Below are 8,336 nucleotides of genomic sequence, written 5' to 3'. Positions count from 1 at the left end.
AATGATAGCTGAATACCAAAGTTCGGTCAAACATTTGGAATTGCATTTTGAAGGCACAGTCAATCTAGTTGTACGAAGGCACAAATTCTTTATGAGAGTGCAAGTCCCATCTGAGTCTATAGGTACATCCAGTACATCACTGCACTTAAAGTTTTGGCCTTCTATTTGTTTTGGAGTGTTCAAAACAGAGAGAAGGGTAAGGGAATAATAATATACGATAGAGTCACTTCATCTACTACCCTTGATCTGGACACCCTGGCCGGCATGCGGCGCAGCAAGGCCGAGGTGGAGCGCTACATTGCGTCCATGCAGAGTTCTGCGCCGTCCCCTCGAGAGAAATCATTCGTAGGATTCTTTTTCGTGAAACTGTACTACGAGGCAAAAGAATACGAACTTGCAAAAAGATACATCTCTTCGTACTTGGATGTACAAGAAAGGGGTCCCCAAGCACTCACATTTCTGGGGCATCTGTATGAAGTTGAAGGCCTTGTAGACAAGGCAGTTGGATGCTACAAGTCTTCCGTTGAGTTGAACCCTACCCAGAAGGACCCTTTCCTGAAGATTGCGACAAGAACGTTGATGGTGGAAGAGCAGAGTATTGGGTTGGAAGAGCATCTAAACAGTTTCCCGGAAGCCCTGCTGTTTATAAACTTAAAGAGGAGCTTCTGAATTTTAAAGGAGATGTAGGATGGAATCAGTTGTTTGACTTAATACAGTCAGAGCTGTACACGCGGCCAGATGATGTCTACGTTAACATTCGACTAGTGGAGCTGTATCAGAAAAAGACAAGAATGGAAGAAGCGGTCAATCATTGCCTCAATGCTGAGAAGAAAGGGGCCCTGCGTACCAGTTTGGAGTGGTGCGCCTGTGTCGTGCATGCACTGAAGGAATACCTGAAATCCTTTCGAGGGACTGAGTCTGATAAAAGCATGTGGAGATTGCTCAATAAGGAGTTGCTTCTGGCTCACTGCAATCTCATGTTGCTGTCTCTTTGAAGTAAAGATGTGCAAGAACGCAAACAAGTGTTCCAGAGTTTTGATCAGACTCTGCAAGCTATAAAGCAGTATGCGACTGGCACCGATGATCTATCCATTATGTTCTTGCAAATGAGAGGTCAGTTCTACATGCACGCCGGAACATTACTGTTAAAAATGGCACAGAACAGTGAGGCACAGTGGAGAGCAGTGACTGAACCAGCTGCTTTATGCTATCTTATTGCTTTCCAGGTACCAAAACCAAAAATGAAATCTGTAAAAGGTTCTGAAAATGAGCAAGATTTGGTGGAAATGCTAGCGTGTGATCGTCTAAGCCAATCAGGACACATGCTGTGTAATCTAAGCCTCAACAAGGAAGGCTTCTTGAAAGGTGATGTTGAAACCTTTGCAAACAAAAGTGGACAAAGTGTTTTGGTTGACGTTTTCTTTGAGAACACAATGGCAATGTGACAATCCTTCCTGGTATCTGACGACATCCGTAATATTGACAGCACCAAACCCAAGACAGCAGAGCTGGCAAGATACGACAATGGCTCCATTTGTTTGCATAATGGGAGTCTCCACCACCTAGCTTGGCTTGGTCTGCAGTATCACATGTCCTCTCCACCTGAAATCCGCAAGTGGTTGAAGCAGCTCTTCCCACGATTGCCCCAGGAAACCCCTAGACTCAACACTAATGCTCCGGAATCCATTTGGTATTTTAGATCTTGAGATATTTCTACTTGGAGTAATATCCACCAGTAACTTACAGTTGCAAAACCACTTTAATATTCGCTACCACCCAAACCAGCCAAAATGCTTACCACTGCCTGTCTGCACATCACTTAGCACAGAACGACAAAGGTCTTGGTGGGATGCAGTTTACAATGTGATTCACAAAAAAGCACAGCCAGGGGCTTCGGCAAAACTGAGGCTACTGCTTCAACATGAATTAATTACTCAGAGAGCACTGGAAAAGGATGGCTCCAACCTGCACACATCATACACTGGGCACGAAATCTTCATAAAATGGTCAGCAATTTGAATTCATATTATGACCATAAGGACTACATGGTGCGCTGCGTCCATTACTGGAAGAAGATCTTGCCGTTATTAGATCACATCAAACAGAAGAAGAATATTCCGGAACCCATTGACCCATTGGTCAAGCACTTTCACAGACAAGATATCCAGATTCATGAAGTTTCCAAATATGAAGAGGAGGCACGCATAGCATTTGCATCATTGGATGTGGTTGATGGCAGATTTGATGATGCAATAAGGACCTTTGATGAAATAAAGAATGTTGTGTCCTATTGGAATCTTGCACGTATCTTTCAGAGAAAAGCCGAAGACATTAAAAATGAGGCAATCTCAGCAGAGGAGCAAAATCATTGTACAAACTGTTTGCAGAAAAGCAACATGTATTTGTCTAAGATCATAGATGAAAGTTTTTCAGATTCCAGTGTTGCCAAAAAGTTGCCTCTATCCCTAGAAACAGTCAAAAAGATGCCAGATTTAGTGCTGAAGCAGCTTGGCCAGTATTGCGGAGAAGATAACTCTGCCTTGAAGGATGAAGCTTCCCAAATAGATGAAGAAATCAAACTCTCAACACAAACTACAACAAAGTTCTCAATATCACCAAATAAAAGCTACAAGTTGTCTCCAAAGACACCACCTTTCTGGGTAGAAGATTAGCAAGCTTTGATTCAAATGCTTTGTCACCAAGTGGAAGTACTAAATAATGAGGTTAGTGAATTGAAACTCAGTTACAGTGGCAACACACATTCTGACTGATGGCCATCTGAGGGCTTTGGACCACAGCTTATGCCAGATGGTTTTCAAGGAACCCCTAGTTCTCATGGAACCCCCCTAACAGTTTCTACCCAGGGAGCAGCTGGGTATTAAAATCAGGCACCAGCTTGCAACTCCAAATACCTGCTTAGAACAGCAACCAGTGACACACCAGCAAAGGCCCCTCTCTAGCGAGGCAATCAGCTTGCATCTCAACCCCACATGTATGCATATCAGTAACCGATTCCTACTCCGCCTGTCCAGAGCACATCCTCTAAATTTCCTCAAAAAGCCTTTAGTGCGTCTGTACACTACGGTTCACCAAGCCTTGGACTTTTGTCTCCTCGTAGTGAAGATTATTATAGCTACAGTGCTCCAATCAGGTGTTTGTTTGTTAAGCGCGACTATTCACCCGTAAGGGTCTCAAGGCGCTGGGGGGGTCGCAGGTTGCAGTCCATCAAGGAGAGGGTCTGTCGAAGAGCCAGGTTTTGAGGTTTCTTGCGAAGATGGGAGTGATGTTGTCTGTCTGAGGTGGAGCGGAAGGTCGTTCCAGGCTCTGGCCGCACGGTAGGATCTGGTCTTTCTGGTGCAGGGGACCACGGCGTAGCAGAGGTGGGCCGATCGTAGGGTCCTTTGGGGTGCATGGAATTTGAGTCGGTTGTTCGGGTATGCTGGTCCAAAGACCAAAGACCACCGCCAATCCACCACTGCCCGAAGCAGCATATTTTACGAAGTCTACATTAGTATCTACGGGGTTGGATTCAAAGATTGAAGAGTTAGGAAAGGTGCACCTTACCCCACAGACTGATTCATTGGAAATACCACCCTTTATAAACTCGCCACAAGATACACCGTCAGCCTTCAAGTTCACATCTAATTTTCAGTCGAATGATGGCGAATTCGCCTTTTAAACACCACAGTTTGTTCCACCCAACACAGCCATTTCTGGCAGTGAGTCTTTTCAGTCTTTTGACTTCAGATGCACTATGTCAAGGTAGCCACACAGGCTAAAAAGCATCTGTTGCCAGTCAGGAATCCATGCAAAAAAATCTGTTTAATTTTGAGCAAAAACATTTTTCAGGCCCCCAAAACCTAGATAAGATGTCTCACGTTTTTGAAAAGGGGTACCCCACATTCAATCTTAAGGATCCTAAAACGCAGCTGATTGAAACTCGCACTGTAGATGCATCTAATATAAGCCATGAATCTGATGGTAGCGCTCTGGAAGCTTCTGACGACGACGGTGCACATTTTGAACCTGTTTTTCCTCTTCCCGATAACATTGAATTTAAGACCGGTGAGGAGGAGGAGGAAGAATTGTTTTCTAACAGAGAAAAGCTTTTCCGCTTTGATACCAATTTGAAGGAATGGAATCAAAGGGGTGTTGGGATTTTGAAATTTTTAAGGCATAAAAAATCAGGTAAAGTGCGACTTCTAATGAGGCGTGAGCAAGTATTGAAAATTTGTGCCAATCAATATATAAGTCCAAATATGACACTGAAACTGAATGCGGGCTCTAATAAATCCTATGTCTGGCATGCATTGGAGTTTGCAGACAAAATGCCAAAGCCTGAACAGTTTGCCATCCGATTCAAAACCCCAGGAGAAGCACAACTGTTCAAGAAGAAATTTGAAGAGGTCCAAAAGCATTTGAAGGAATCAACTACTGTGCTTTCACCACCAGAGCAAAGTGCTGAAGCTTCCCATCAGCCTGTAAACAAGGTCAAGGGTACTGCCAAGTCCTCATCTGTTGGTGCCACTTTTGGAAAACAGTCTAGCGGGAAATTAGATGAGTGGATCTGCGATGGTTGTATGTGAGAAACCATTCCACTGCCCCAGTTTGTGTCACTTGTTGGGCACTACCTCCAAGCATGACTAATAAAGTAATAATGGCGCCCGTTAAAGATACTAAAACAGGCCCTGCTGTTGCACCTGGTGTGGCTGCACTTCCAACCTTCAGCTTTGGTAAGATAGCTGTAGACCCTCCTAGTGGAGCCAAATTTGGTGGGCAGTACAGCAAGAAACAGGGAGAGTGGGACTGTGATGTTCGTTTATTAAGGAATGCTGCCACCACCTCCATATGTGTTGCCTGCCTGAGTTCTCACCGACATGGGGTTGTGAGGCTGTGACTACATTGACCGCTTATAGCTCTAGTTTTGCTACTTTAGCTAATATACCGCTAACACATACATTCAGCTGCTCCTGTAAGTGGGACCAGTAACTGTTCAAGGAAAAAGAAAGGCCCATGGGTTTGCCGGGCCTGCTCTGCGACCAATGAAGCAGGGTCTAAAATATGTGGAACCTGTGAGACAACCGTTACAACTGGTGTACCCGGATCTGATCTGCAAGGGTCTGTAAATACTGTTGTATTGGGTGACAATTCAAGTTCTCAGAAAAGTGACTTTGGAGCTCGCTTTTCCCGTAAGCAAAGACAGTGGGATTGCAGTGTGTGCATGGTGAGGAATGAAGCCTCTTCAGTCAGCTGTGCTTCCTGTCTCACCTGCAATCCGCAGGCAGCATCTGCCACTACAGTAGCACCTCCGCCTGTTTTGAGTTTCAAGTTTGGTTCTAGCTCAGAATCAGGTGCTTTAAAACCAAGTGGCTTTAGGTCTGAGTGTTCCAAAAAAGAAGGGCAGTGGAAGTGCAAAACATGTTTGGTCAAAAATGATTCTTCCTTGGGAAACTGTGCTGCCTGCCAAACACCCGACCCATGTGCTAAAAGTGGCCCTTCCTCCATTCCACCTCTGTCTGCCTTATTTGGATTAAAGAGCAAGTTCTCTGAACTTACTGGTGTGACATCAGGAACAAAATCTAAGTGTGCTTCTTCAGAAAGTAGCTTTGCAGTTAGTTAACATTTAGGTAAAAAGAAAGGCGAGTGGCATTGTTCTGTGTGTTTAGTGGTCAATAAAGAAGCAACTAAAATGTGTGCTGCGTGCCAGACTCCATTCATGAGAATCACTGTACCAAGAACTTCTCAGCTGGCACCCTCAAACAAATCTGAATCAGGGGACACTTCTAGTTCTGTCAAAGTAGGCTTTGGAGCTCATTTTTCCATAAAGGACAGTCAGTGGGACTGCAATATGTGCTTGGTGAGAAATGAAGCTTCTTCAGTGAGCTGTGTTTCTTGTCGCTCCCCTAATCCACAGGCCACACTCACTACTACAGTGACAATACCACCTGTACCCAGCTTTAAAGTTTGGTTCTAGCACAGGGTTAAGTACTCTAAAACCAAGTACGTTTGGGTCACAGTTCTCCAAAAAGGAAGGTCAGTGGGATTGCAGTGTGAGCCTGATGAGAAATTAAGCCTTTTCGGTGTGCTGTGTTGCTTGTCTTACCTCCAATCCACAGGCCACACCCACTACTATAGTGAAAAAATCACCTGCGCTTAGCTTCAAGTTTGAGTCGAGCGCTATACAGCCAAGCAGATTTTGTCTCACCCCTAATTCACAGGGCATTGCCACCTGGTTCTAGCTACAAGTTTGGTTCTAGCACAGAGTCAAGTACTATAAAGCCAAGACACTTTGGGTCACAATTCTCCAAAAAGAAAAGTCAGTGGGACTACAATGTATGCCTGGTGAGAAATGAAGCCTCTTCAGTGAGTTGTGCTTCTTGTCTTACCCCTAATCCTTAGGCCACACCCACCATTGAAGAGACATTTCCACCTGCTTCTAGCTTCAAATTTGGTTCTAGCACAGAGTCGAGTGCTATAATGCCCAGTAGCTTTGGGTCACAGAGTTCTCCAAAAAGGAAGGTCAGCGGGCCTTCTATTTATTAGAATTTCACATCTCAACTCATATGAGATCAAGTAGCATCAAGGTGCTTTTCTAACAAAATACAAGAAAGAATCTTGTCCTGTCAAAACTCTACGCTAGACAAGGCCATTGACATACCCAAAAGCATAGAGTTGTCGAGAGAGGATTCTAAACAATTAGAATGCACTATGCACCAAGTAGCTCTTGTGAATAGTGGCAATAAAAGGGATCTGCCAGGGCAACCAGGTCCATTGTCTATGTCCGTAGGATCTCATATGACTAATAGAAGACAATGCTTTAGAAGTGGTTTATTTTCTCATGTTTCAAACTATAAGAGTTGTCCTGCAGTGCCCCAAGAATGTTGGAAGTGTAACAAAGTTGGACATTTTGGCAAAGTATTCAGGAGTAGTCAACGTGGCAATGTTTCTAGAAACATAGAGAAAGGTATATCTGTCAGTGCTGTTCAAAGTCAAAATGTTATCAACAGTATGGAAAGGTTAGAGAACAAAGTGGAGAAATTGGTGCTGGGGGTGGATGTGATAGAGACGATCAGTAATCTAAATACTAGGTGTTATATATTATTGAATTTCTATCAATGGATGCACTTTACATCTTCTTGTTGTTCTTCTTGTAGCTAAATTAATGTTGTTGTTTGGTGCTGGGGCACCAAGTCTGGTTTGCCTTAGAGAGCAAAGCACGATGGTATAATCAGTTGGGGCCTGATGTGGTTGTTTGTAGTATGGTATGGGTTATAAATGAGTTTGAATGGAATGGATGTGGTGAGAAAAAAATTGAATTGTGAGTATGGTGTCTTGTTGAATGATTTTTGAGGATTCTTTTTTGTATATCATTGTTGAATTGAAAAAACAAAGTGTTTTCACTTATTGAAAAGAAAAAAGACGTTCAAAATAAAATTGAGAATTGACAATTCAGAGTGTCGGGTATCATAGAATTTTGAGCTATGATCTGGTAAGTAAGTTCTGAAGTATTTATCAGTATTGGCATGGATGGTTGGTTTTCTAGAAGATGATCACAGCATAAAAAAAAGAAATACACAGCTGTTTTCAGAGTTCACCAAAGTTTTCACTGATGATTTGCTAAATATAAAAATTTGAGGCATTTGATCAAAGTGAAGAAGAGGTGCACACCAATCAAACATAAACTACACAATGTGTCCTTCGGCCTAAGAGGTGACCTACACAAGATTTTAACAAAAATGCATCAGGATGGTACAATCGAACCGGAGGATGCAAGATTATGGTTATCACTGGTAGTCTTGGCCAAAAACAAGTTAGGAGAACATTGATCATGTATCGATCAGACAAGCTTAAGTGATGTCATATGTGTAGAAAATGTCCCCTTTTCCTGCATTGAGGATCTAATTAAAGCTGTTTGACCAGCTGTTTCTCCTACCCCTCGCTCCTATTCAGGGGACCCTCAGGAGCCTGTAAGGATGTGGATGAGAAGTTAAGGGAAAGAGAAGGTACTCCGCAAGCCAGTCTTTAGTTTTTTGTTGCCCAGAAACGGGAAGGTAACAGCCAGTTGATCCTACTGGCTGCATTTTTGTTTCTCTGGCATTTGGCTTCATTTACAGAAGTAATTGTTAAATTGTTGCCTTATATTTCCCTCCATCTGTCTCTGTGATAAATACGTTGCTGCAAATCCAGCCTGTTGAGGGCCAGACAGAAGCATTTTAATCCTGACTCTATTTTATCTCAATTTCATAAGGATAAGTGTTTTGGTCGACAAGGCGCTCAAGTAGACCCTGGGGGTAAAATCTCCTCATTATGAGATCAGGGCACACAAGAGGATCGAT

The 8,336-nt window shown here is 43.3% G+C and overlaps 2 pseudogenes; both read left to right on the top strand.

The window, feature by feature from the left end:
* The first annotated feature begins 264 nt into the window (after positions 1-264).
* LOC146865801 (E3 SUMO-protein ligase RanBP2 pseudogene) lies at positions 265-5,620 on the top strand (annotated as a pseudogene).
* A 69-nt stretch (positions 5,621-5,689) lies between these two features.
* On the top strand, positions 5,690-6,399 carry LOC146865800 (E3 SUMO-protein ligase RanBP2-like; annotated as a pseudogene).
* Positions 6,400-8,336: the final 1,937 nt, after the last annotated feature.

This window comes from Triturus cristatus, chromosome 2_1 (assembly GCF_964204655.1).
Source record: "Triturus cristatus chromosome 2_1, aTriCri1.1, whole genome shotgun sequence".
Classification (NCBI taxonomy): Eukaryota; Metazoa; Chordata; class Amphibia; order Caudata; family Salamandridae; genus Triturus; species Triturus cristatus.
The sequence above is the reverse complement of the archived record's forward strand: the minus strand, read 5'-3'. Positions and strand labels throughout refer to the sequence as shown.